The 11,982-nt window shown below is 34.7% G+C and overlaps 1 protein-coding gene across 5 annotated transcripts in view; it reads left to right on the top strand.

The window, feature by feature from the left end:
- The first annotated feature begins 4,448 nt into the window (after window positions 1–4,448).
- Window positions 4,449–11,982, top strand: part of LOC110099004 (pentatricopeptide repeat-containing protein At1g03100, mitochondrial) — a 27,241-nt gene continuing 19,707 nt past the window's right edge. For all 5 annotated transcript variants that reach the window (XR_002303407.2, XM_020825994.2, XM_020825996.2 and 2 more), the window contains exon 1: window positions 4,449–4,613. The gene's annotated coding sequence lies outside the window, so the exon portion shown is untranslated. The remainder of the gene's footprint in view (window positions 4,614–11,982) is intronic.

Here is an 11,982-nt window from a genome sequence, read left to right as displayed (position 1 = left end):
TGCCCTACCTAAAATTATTTAGCCATAAATAATGAGCTCAACAACCAAGCAAGTAACCAAATCTTATAACTAAACTCAAAGCATAACAAAGAAGTAATTTGCATGTCAGCAGTTAAATCAAAATAGTAATATTTATATGATCATGAATCAGTACATAAATGGTAAAACTCACATGCAATAGTACTAAAATCTGTAAATGATAAAATAATGCACTACAAAAGCTAGTACAGTTGAGAAGATAATAATTTAATATGAATAATAAATTAATGAAATAGTCATCGAATCAATATTATCAATCAATAAAGAATTATATAATGTGATAAAACAGCAGCATCAATAACAACAATTAGAAAATTATATCAATAAAGTAAAATCATATATATATATATATATATATATATATAATATAATATTATATTATATTATATTATATTATATTATATTATATTATATTATATTATATTATATTATATTATATTATATTATATTATATTATATTATATTATATTATATTATATTATATTATATTATATTATATTATATTATATTATATTATATTATATTATATTATATTATATTATATTATATATATATATATAATATAATATTATATTATATTATATTATATTATATTATATTATATTATATTGTTATTATAAAAATCATTTGAATTTTCTTCCAAGTCAAATTTTAACCATCCATTTTATTTATTCTAAAATTAGCTTGTCCGTTCATTTTATTATAAATAATTAATGAATCTAAAAAAAATATAATACGTATACAAATTAATGTTCGATACATACACCTCATAAAATAACTATGCAAATTAATGAGGCATAAATTTCTTTCCACAACTAAATAATTTTTTATACTTCAGTTTAACCTGTTACCTTTTATTTAACTGTTAACGTTTCCCTCCCAAGAATTTCATTCTTCTTGTAAATGTTTTGGTTACCTAATATCGCATGTCTCCTAATATCACATGTTTCGTGATTTCCTCCACCTAGCTTCCTCCGCTCACCCGTCTTCTCCGGTAGGTTTCTCTCATAATTTTTCGGTCTGCTAATATTCTTTAACATTTAGGCCACTCGAACGTTTCATTCACCAATTATTTCGATGTTTTGAACTTCCAAAACGTTTCTTCTACCAGGTTTCTTTCTTCAATTATTTCGGTACTCAACTTCTTATATATTATTTCACTCTTTTAAAGATGAACTCCATCACCCAAATCCTTACAGCAAACGATTTGCTTCTCCTAAAGATAACCATCAAGTCGGTTCTCTTTATCCGTCATATATAATTACTACAACTATCATCACATGTTTTTTCTTTAGATCTTTCGTGTTTCACATTTTGTATATGGATCTCAACAACCTCGGCTTCAAACGATCTCTACTCTCTTGACTTCAAGTGAAATTTACTTTAGAGGTATGCCAAATCCCAAAACAACTTATTTAGTTTATGAAATTTATTGTTTTCTAGAACTCCTTGATAAATTACTTCTCACAACTGAGATAATTTTCTATTGAAGAGTAGGCCTTCGGCTGCACTGCATGAAATTTAGATTTTGTGTTATAACTGGATATCATTTAGAATTTCCCCATTCAATTGATTTTTAATTGTGAGTTAAAGTTGTATGAGTGAAGCTTGAGAATCATTATGTTAGCTCTCATTTGTTTGCAGTTTTCTTTTATTCTCTCAATCTTATATAGAGTTTCAAATTTCTAATAATTTGGTTTATAAGTTATATATGTGGGAGTTAATATTGATAAATTTTTTTATAAGCTTTATATTTATAAGAAATTCAAAAAAAAAAAAATCTTATTCAGACAAAAGCTAAATAGTGGATCTATGAATGATATATAGATAATTTTCTGAGCAATTTATCAACTTGACAAAAGGTTTGAAAGAATGATGTATGTAGATTAATATATTTACATCATTTAACAATCTTGACAGAGATTACGTATGTAGATTTTGGAACCATATAGAATCATCACATATTCACATTTAACATGAGCAATAAACAGAATTTCAAAAATTGCCCTCACAATCAAAATTGCCCTTACAATCCTGAACCAAATAAGAAAATAACCGTTTAGGATGTTCTGATTTTAAAAAAAAAAATCTATATTAGAAATATTTTTTATAATCAGTCATCTAATCTACAAGTTTTGAATGCAAATTCTCTTTATTCTTCTGGCATTCGATATTGATTAACACTAGCTTGTTGACAAGTGATAAAATGGGTGTTAATTACTTAATTTGGAGCATTTGTGTGTGGATGTTTGGGGAAGAATGAATTGGTTGATGTTTGACTAAATAGTTAAATGAATGTTTTACATAATGGTGTATTAAATAGTTAAATGAATGCTTTGTAAAACTTCTAAATATGGATAGATTACCTAATGTTCTAAAAACTCGAGCTTGCCTTGATTAACGATTAAGAGTATAGAGGATTTTTATTATTGAAGTGTTCAGGCGAGTATAGAGGATTTGTTTCACATAGGGCTGGCCTCTATAACAGGTTTAAGTTTTTTGATTGAAAAAGAGTGTGGGCTTTGGTGTGTTACACATTAAAGCTCATATTTGATCCCCTTCAATGGACACTCACCAACAGGTAGTGTCAAATTTGATGGTTGAAAATGAATAAGTGATTCATGCACTGTGTTTTACTGTTTTTTGCTTGAAAATGGATTTAATTATTGGTATACTAAGCATTCACATTCTACTATGTTTCTCTTTGACATAAACCTCTTCCCAAAGAGTAGCATTAGGTTTGACTATAATTGAGTATTTCATACAATGGTGGCTCCCATGGGCGTTTGGTTCCATCTATCATTGTTTGGTTCAAGGGTGGGTTACTCAGTATGGTTAAGTGACTCTTGCTACATGATATTTGATGGTATCAAAAAAAGTTTTTGTGTAAGGAGAGTAGTAACCAATGTGGTGATATAAAAAGCTTTTGTTTTAGTGGAGTGGTGAATAATGTTGTTGACTAATGTGGTGAGCTCTCATGTGATGGGATGACATGGTACTTGGTGATGTCAGAACAACATCCATTTGTGGGGATTGGTGGCTAATGTAGAGAGCTTTCACATGAGGGATGGAGAAATCTTTAAGACATGCGAGAGTTTCATGTTTAGGTTGATAACAAATAAATTAAAAATGTATTCATATATATCAAGTGGTTGACTCTATCTTATTATTTTAAATTCTGTTTTAAAATTGGATTAGACAATCGTTGTACCAAACTTAACGTAGGTCCCTGTTTCATCCAACCTACCTTACACCAACATCCCTTTCACATGAATAAATATAAGCATCACAAAGTTTATTTATTTTTCATAAATTTTAAATATTCATGTGTGATTGTTGTTAGCAAAATCGTAATCTCACCAATGCTAATTGTTATTGTCACTTAAATAATATGGTGCAAATGGTATGATATGTTTTGATGTAGATGGTAGGGGTGTCAATATTTGACACGACCCGAAAACCCGACCCGAACCCGACCCGAAAATTTCGGGTTAGGGTCAACCCGAACCTGAAACGGGTAGGATTCGGGTTCAGCATTTCGACCCGTTTCAAAAATCGGGTCAGGTTCGGGTAAACCCTTTGACTCGAAATTGACCCGAAAGTGACCCGATTTTGACCCGAAAACCCGATTTTGACCCAGCAACCCGATATTGACCCGTTTTTGACCCGAAAAGAGGAGTTTGACCCGTTTTTGACCCGAAAATTAGCCATTTTCTTGTTGGAAACGGGTCATTCGGGTCGAGTCGAGTTGACCCGGACCCGAAGCGGGTCGGGTTCGGGTCAGGAAAATGACCCGTTTTTAAAAACGGGTCTTGTTCGGGTTGACCCGAATAGTGCCGGGTCAGTTTCGGGTTCGACCCGAACCCGACCCGTGACCCGAAATTGACACCCCTACCAACAATACCAAAAGTTGTCCAATCCAATCATAAATGAGCTCAAATCAAATACTTGAAACATAATTATATATATATATATATTAGATGATCCCAAGATCACTCAATTATGACATCATTAATATATTTAAATGTTAAATAAATGATTTTTATGATCAACTGAATTGACATGAATTGTATGATGGGGTGTTTTTAATTCTAGTTCAAATTACCAAATGTTGAACCAAAAAAACTTATAATTTGAGCATCATTCTCTATTAGCACACCTGGCACATACAATTTCCTTTTATTTCTTTATAACCAATATTGTATCGCCACGTGTACTCAGCTCACTGTATTAGATTTGATTTATGTTAAGAAAAATAAAAATATATTTAAAAAGATTTAATTAGAAATTATTAAAAGTGATTTATTTTTATTAGATTTAAATAAGAATTTTATTCTTAACAAAAAAATAATGTATATATGATCGATAAAAATATTTATGTATATTTTGTTAGCACATCCGGTAAAATTCGAACACCTTTCCTGAAGATTACTGTCAACTTGAACTATCTATGTCACCGAGAGCGGCCCCGGGAGACTGGAGCTGAGCCAAGAGCGTGGCATCCGGGCGGTCGTAAGTGCGGGCCGTTTGTTGGTCTTCGGTTGCCGTCGGCGATCTCGTGGAGCCAACAGAAGGTATTGATGACCCAGCTCTTCTTTCTTTTCTTCCCCCGACTTTGGCCACGGCACGAGGCCGGCGGATGTCGGATGCCGGTTCGCCGGTGATAGGGATCGTTAGAGTGAGGGTATTTCGTATCGTAACATTCTTTAAACTCATGTGAAATATAGCTTAACCTAATGTATATAAAATTTGGCAGTTTTTAGCTTTGTTCTAGTCAGCCTCTCACCCCTGGGCCGTTTGGTTGAAAGCCTTGGCTCCCCATTCAATCGGTCTTGGTTTTGAGGATAAAAAATGAATTCTTGATTGTAAGGTGTGCCTTGTCACTTTATTACCCCAAAAAAGTAAATTATTCCTCTCGCGAGAGAGAGTGATTTCAGCCTACTAACATTTCTGTTTCCTCCTTAAGATTATGTTTAATTAAAAATAATAATTTGTGGGATATTTAACAGTTTAATAGTCTTTGGTTAAAGATGAAAACATCCATGAAAGATGAGAAAGCTAATTTGAGAAATTACCATGGTTTAAAATTGCTCAATATGAGGCTCGCCTTGAGGCCCGCCTTTGCGCAATTCCAGTAAAAAACGCCTTGATGCTTACGCCTCGAGTTTTTTTAAAATTATATTGAAAGAGCATAACGTACTATGTGTTGAATTATATGATAGATTCAAATTAAATGCTTGTTGAGACTTGAAAATTGTGGAAAGTATTGTACTAATTTGATTGACAAATATTTTCAAGAAAAAACGGAAGGATAAATGGATGACAAATTTGTAGAGGTATTTTGGGAATAATATTTAGGAATAAAGTTGATCTTCAAGATTATGCTAACCATCAATAAATTGAACTTATGAGTTGAAGAATGAAGCCATGGAGGGAGTAGTAGAATGTAGGCTTGGGAAAAATACATTAATTTTGGAGAACTAATTTTATTTCATGCTAGACAGGACTACCATGGAGGTAAATTTTGTGTTAGGATAATTAATGGAGATTTAAAAATATCAAATAAATGATCTTCCAACATTTTTAATTTTTGAAGTGGCATATGATCTAGTTTCATGAGAATTGATTTGTTTTACTTTTTGATTGAAGTATGTGTGCCGAAGATATCTTGTTGTTGTTATTAAGTCTATTTATAATGGATTGTTTACTATCATTAGAAGTAGTTGTGGAGTGTCCTGAGGGTTTTCAATCATCGTTATATAGGATCAACAATGACTCTTTATTTTTTTTATTTCATTATGAAGTTGCTTGCAAAGGATTTTTAAAAGTGATGTGCCATAGTTTATGTTTTTATGGATGAAATAGTTCTAATTGGTGAAATATTTACCTATATAAGTGTAAAGTTCAAGTAGTAAGGGAAATATTTAGAAGATAAATACATTAATATTAGAAGAATAAAGACTAAGTATATGATATATAATTTTAGTGGGTATGCTTTTAATGATTATTATTCAGGATTTTTTTTTTTTTTGAAGTTGCATGTTGCAATAATTAAAGATAATAAAAGAGTACAAGAGAGTACAAGCTAGCATGAAAACTTCTATTTATGTCTTCCCAAGTAAAAAAGCAAACAATAATGGGAAGAGCTTTGCTTTTATCTATATCAATCCATACAAGGGTACAACAAAAAAAGAAGAACCCAAACAAAAAGAAACAGAAACCCCCTTAGTTGGCACTATGAGATCCCTCAAGTAATAACATTAAGTACCAACAAACAAGACAAGGAACCACTTCGGAGGGAGGGGATACGATAGAAAGGGTTTAAACAGCCCAAGGACCTGGTTAGTATCCCTGTGCTTCGACAGAGGTCTGATTAATTTGTGGAATTCAATGCAAAAAATATAAGAAGAAGTCAACATTGCATACCTAAGGGGACCATATCCCCACCAATGATGTCGTTTGGTGCTTTCTTTCTTTTCCTTGGAGCAGTGGTAATAGGCCCAAGCGTTGTTGCTTTGTGAGGTTCAAAACTCTATTGTAAGAGGCCTCCATATCCTTAAATTTCTCAGCAGAGAAACCACCTGTTTGGGGCTAGAAGGCTTCTGCTCATTTCTCTTGGAAAAGTACCTATGCTGCTGTTTTGACGTCCTCCTTGTAGTGAAAAGAATCCAAGGCGCATACTCATTTGCATCAGAGCTGCACTGAACATGAGGAGTTGGAGGTTCTACCACGTGGGACGGGCTACTTCTAATGGGAACCGGGGAGCTGGCTACTGGGAAGAGCCACAGGTGGGCTTATTCTGCTTCTCCACCAAAGTGTGTCGTCGGGAGTTGTCGAGGTGGGGCTAGGAGTAAGACATACCATGTGGGGGATTGCTGCTTAGCCATGTCAAGGCAAAGCTTCAATTTGTGGCCAATGTTTCTACAATGAAAGCAAACTTTGGAGATGCCCTTATATCCACCTTTTGAAAAATATATGCCATTGAGCCCCTTAATCCAAAATCCAAGTTTCAACTTATCTACCAAATTGATTTGCACACAAACTCTAGCATAAGAGCTTTGGCCCCAAGTAGTGATATGTTCATCCATCCATAAAGGCTCACTAACCATCGTCGTCATTCTAGCAATGTTGGATAGTTCTCAATAAATAAGAGGAAGCCGAGGAAAATAGACCCATAAAAGTGAAGACCTAAGTAGTGGTATGTTCATCCATCCATAAAGGCTCACCAACCATCATCGTCATTCTAGTAATGTTGGATGGGTCTCAATACATAAGAGGAAGCTGAGGAAAACGGACCCATATAGGCGAAGAATCCTTGCATAGAGGTAGGTGAGAAAGAAGGTGACCACTTATTGATGCAACTTAAGTTTCTAAATATCTTATGGAGAACACTTAGGAAAGCAAGTAGAGAATTTTTTCCTTTCAGTAAAGCATAAACATCCACATATAAAACTAAAAGTAGAAGCAAGTTCTAGAAAGCATCTTAAGTTTCTAAATATCTTATTGACAACAAGTTCTAGAAAGCATCTCCATTATAACAACCAACAAGTGGTCACCTCACATGCAAAGCTCGAAATTTAAAGGATAGGTGCTCAAAGGATAGATCTAACCCGGAATCCACTACTGAAACGATCTGGCACAAGTCCACACTCCTCCGACAAATACCAACCAAAACGTGGCAGCAGACACCACCAAGCTTACAAGAGAAGAAGGATACAGATGGGGCGGGAATTGTGGATAGAGAAGAAGAGGTAGAAGACCGAGATGAAGTAATAGAGGGGAAGGGAAAATGAGGCTAGCTCGCAAGCTAGAAAAACCCGTAGGTTTGTATGCAAAATTTTCACCAAAATTGTCCAAAACCAGTGGGAAAACAACCCCTATTTATAGGGAAGAGATGGGGGAAAGAGTAATAAATGCATGTAGGTAAAACACCACATATCTAGCCAACAAAAACTCATCAAAAATACAGCAAACAGGGACCGAAGGGACAACTGCCAAAGGAGAAAAATGAAGCATCCACATAGCATAAAGGGAGGGGGGGGGGGGGAGTAAAGAGGGGGGGGGGGGGGGGGGGGGCGAAGCAACAACACAATTGACAAGGAGGGAGAAACCGAAGCATTAATGGGGGGGAACGAAGCAACAACACAACTGCCAAGGAGGGGGGAAACCGAAGCACCAAGGGGGGAAAACTGAAGCATCAAAGTGACGGAAAGGGAGAGACAAACCTAAGAGCATCAACCTAGCATGATCATTAGTTGCCTTCCATCATAGGGTAACCAAAATAAAATAACAAAACATTATCAACCCAAATATAAAAGAGTACATAAATATTTAATTACATCACTTATTCATCCCAGGATGTTCTCCATCACTATCTATGAGCACCACGAAGAACAACATCTCTTGCCTCGGATTTTTGAAAGAGGCAAACAAAACAATTAAGATATATTAGATGATGACGTGATAACTTGATGTGATAGGTTCAAGTAGATATGTTATATAGAGCAATTATGATATAAATAATGATATAAATTCTAAAATAAAGTTGAATGATTAAAACAAAGAAGTACCTCAAAAGTTGTTTTATAAGAGAACATTAGAAGATTTAAAGGTAAATTTGATAAAATTGCAATTAGGTTGGCGATGTTGTATTGATTTGAATTTTAGATTGTAAAAAATCATTGATTTATAAGTTGAGCTGATGGAAATAGGAGTTTTAAGATGGATGTGCAAAATTAGGAAGGATAAATTAATGAATGATTATATTGGAGGAAATATTAGAGTGACATCTTTTAAAATTAGGTGACTAAGAATAGACTTAAGTAGTTTGGATATGCACAATAATGGCACAAAATGTGCTCGTTAGACGAGTTGATAAAATAAGTGTCAAAATTAGGAAGAAAAATGTTAACTAAGGATACATGGATAGTTGTTTTTCAAAATGATTTGCCAAAAATATGTTTAATATCTCAGACAACACTCAATAAAAATGAATAAAAAATGAGATTTGTAATGCCAACCCTAAATTATTGGGTGATGATTTGATCAACTCAGAAGTTCGAATAGTAATATTAAAAAAGTATGATTAAAACTTAATTTTTTAGGTTTAGTTGATCTTACACTGAGGCATACTTGAGAATTTTCACGCCCATAGATTCTGTCCCTGTTTATGTAAGAGAAACAGAGCACAAGACGGTTGTTTTGTCTGTATTGGATCCTTCTGAAGTGAATGATTCTCAGGTGACATAATGGTAAATCTTACCTTATTTTTGGAGATCTAGATTGACTAATCAGGATGCTGTTATGCTTATAACTTTTTTATAGGACGAGTTATACACTTGTCCATGATGACTTTATTTCTTCTGCAGAATAATTGATCTAAGTCCCTCATGCTGCACGCCCAGAAATAATGGCTTTAACATTGCAGCCATTTGTTTCTTGGTGGATGAGAAGACCTGCAATTTCTATTTTTATATAGAAATTTAAGCTTTCTCCAGGTTATTTCTGTAGGCATTTCAGTCTTTTTTTAGCTATCAAACTGTTTGAATACTCTCTTCCTAATAACATTCATTCTTGGATAGATACCTGCCATGTCAGAGCCAATATTATGAAATAATAGCTCTTCAAATTTCCACACCCCAGCATGAAGTATATTTCCAACGAGGTAGTTATTTGCACCCAAGTGTTATTGTTTCTTGTAACTTGATTGTGCATAACTAGATTTTGAATGACATTCTTCAAACAATATATCCATTGTGATCGTATTTGATTTATGCTACTTGAAAAACACTTTGCCTTGTCTTAATTTGATAAAATTTGAATGTCCAGCCTAAAAAAAGAATTAACACTGCCATTGCCAGGTCCCAAGTCCTGGATGAGAAAAGTGGAGGGTTGCGTTAGGTAGTCGACAGCCAGCGTAAAACTTGTCGAATAATAATGACATGAATCCTTTAAGAAATTGTGTTAATGCTAGGGCGTCCCCTGGAAGCGACGCGCTGTATGGCCTGAATACAGTGACAAGTGTGCAAGGGCCGTTGCACCGGCGCCCGGGTGCAGTGTTAAATAGGCAAGAGTTCCCACATCAAGGACGGATGTGGGCAAAGAAGCTAGTCCATGAAACTAAAATTAGAATATGAACTTGGAATATAGGTTCCCTTACAGGAAAATTAATGAAATTAATAGATATTATGATTCATAGGAAGTTAAATATTTTGTGCATTCAGGAAACTAAATGGGTTGGTGAGAAGGCTAAGGAAATTGATAGTTTAGGATTTAAACTTTGGTATTCGGGTAGGAGTCGTACTAGAAATGGTGTAGGTGTTATTATAGATAAGAGTTTAAAGGATAATGTTATAAAAATTAATAGGATTGGAGATAGAATTATAGCTTTAAAGATTGTTATTGAGGATAAGATTGTTAATATTATAAGTGCTTATGCTCCTCAAGTAGATTTGGATATGAGTTCTAAATTAAATTTTTGGAATGACTTAGAAGAATTAATACAAAAGATACCTCTTGAAGAAAGAGTTTTTATTGGAGGAGATTTAAATGGACATGTTGGTAGAGAGGTAGATGATTTTAAAAGCATTCATGGTGGCCATGGATTTGGAACGACGAATGAAGGTGGCAAGACCATATTGGATTTTTGTTTAGCTTATGATTTTTCAATTGCTAATACCTTATTTAAGAAAAGAAATGAGCATCTAATCACTTATAAAAATGGATATAGTACAACCCAGATTGACTATTTTCTTATTAGAAAATTAAATCGTTTAGATTGCAAAGATTGTAAAGTTATTTCGAGTGAAAATTTATATACCCAACATCCGGTACGACTCGTGTCTACCTTTATTTTGATGTATTGTTATTTGTACTTTTCCATTTCTACCACGCACTCGTGAGGCATTTGGTTTTTATGTTTGCTCTCTAGGGGCATTGTGTCATTTTATTTTTCTTATTCGTATTTGGCTATTTTAAGGCCTCCCCTTCCTCTGGAAGGATGATGGATTATATTGATTAATTGAAAATGTTATTTTTCTTGTTGATCTCTTAGTTGAGTTCAGATCGACTCTTTGAGTCTTCCGAGATTCTCAAGATCTTTTGTGAGTTTTGAGAGAAGAGTTTCGTGGATCTCTGTGTGGTTTCGGCATCCCTACATCTCCTTTGTGACCTTGAAGAGCAGAAGAGCGGTCGAGGTTAGAAAAATTTTCGAAGACTCTCTTCATTTTCCCTCAATCCCCTCGCTTTACCCAAACCCTTGCGAATTCTTCCCCAAATTTCTCCTTGCACGCCGGCCTGTTGGCCCGTCCAGGAAATTGGCCGCCGGCCAATGGCTCCCTCTCTCTAATAGCCCTTTGCCGACCCACTCCCCACTTCCAGCAGCACCCGTTGAGCCCCTAGTCCGTTGATCCATCAGCCACCAACCACCGCGCTCTCCACCCATCCCAAACCCCCGAGACCCGCCGACCAATCCAGGGAATCCCCCCCCCACCGCCGGCCACTCCCAAATCAGCCAATGGATTTTGGGCTTTCTAAAAATTCAATTCAGTTTTCAATTACTTTCCTAATTCGTTCCCTTATTCCTTTACTGAAAATTTGAGATCGAAATTCAAATTGGAATTTGAATTTTAAATCTCCTCCTTGAATGATGAAATCCAATTAGGAAACTTTTACACCTCACCTATCTGAAATTAATTTAGAATTGAATTAATTGCTTATCAATCACGGGCCCATTTACTTAACACCAGCAGCCCTCTCTCTCTCTCCATGTGGCCGGCCACCTCATCCCATTGCTCTCTCTCTTCTAATTGCCACCTCACCACCACTATAAATACCTCTTAAATTGCCTCATAAATACCTTTTCTCTCAAACGTAACTTCAGTTTTTACTCCAGATTTCAAATCTGAGAAATTGGAATTAGGAAATACATCCTTATTTTTCCTT

The sequence above is a fragment of the Dendrobium catenatum genome, unplaced genomic scaffold, assembly GCF_001605985.2.
Source record: "Dendrobium catenatum unplaced genomic scaffold, ASM160598v2 fragScaff_scaffold_156, whole genome shotgun sequence".
Lineage (NCBI taxonomy): Eukaryota > Viridiplantae > Streptophyta > Magnoliopsida > Asparagales > Orchidaceae > Dendrobium > Dendrobium catenatum.
Note: the sequence above shows the minus strand (reverse complement) of the source record. Positions and strands in the feature narration are given on the sequence as shown.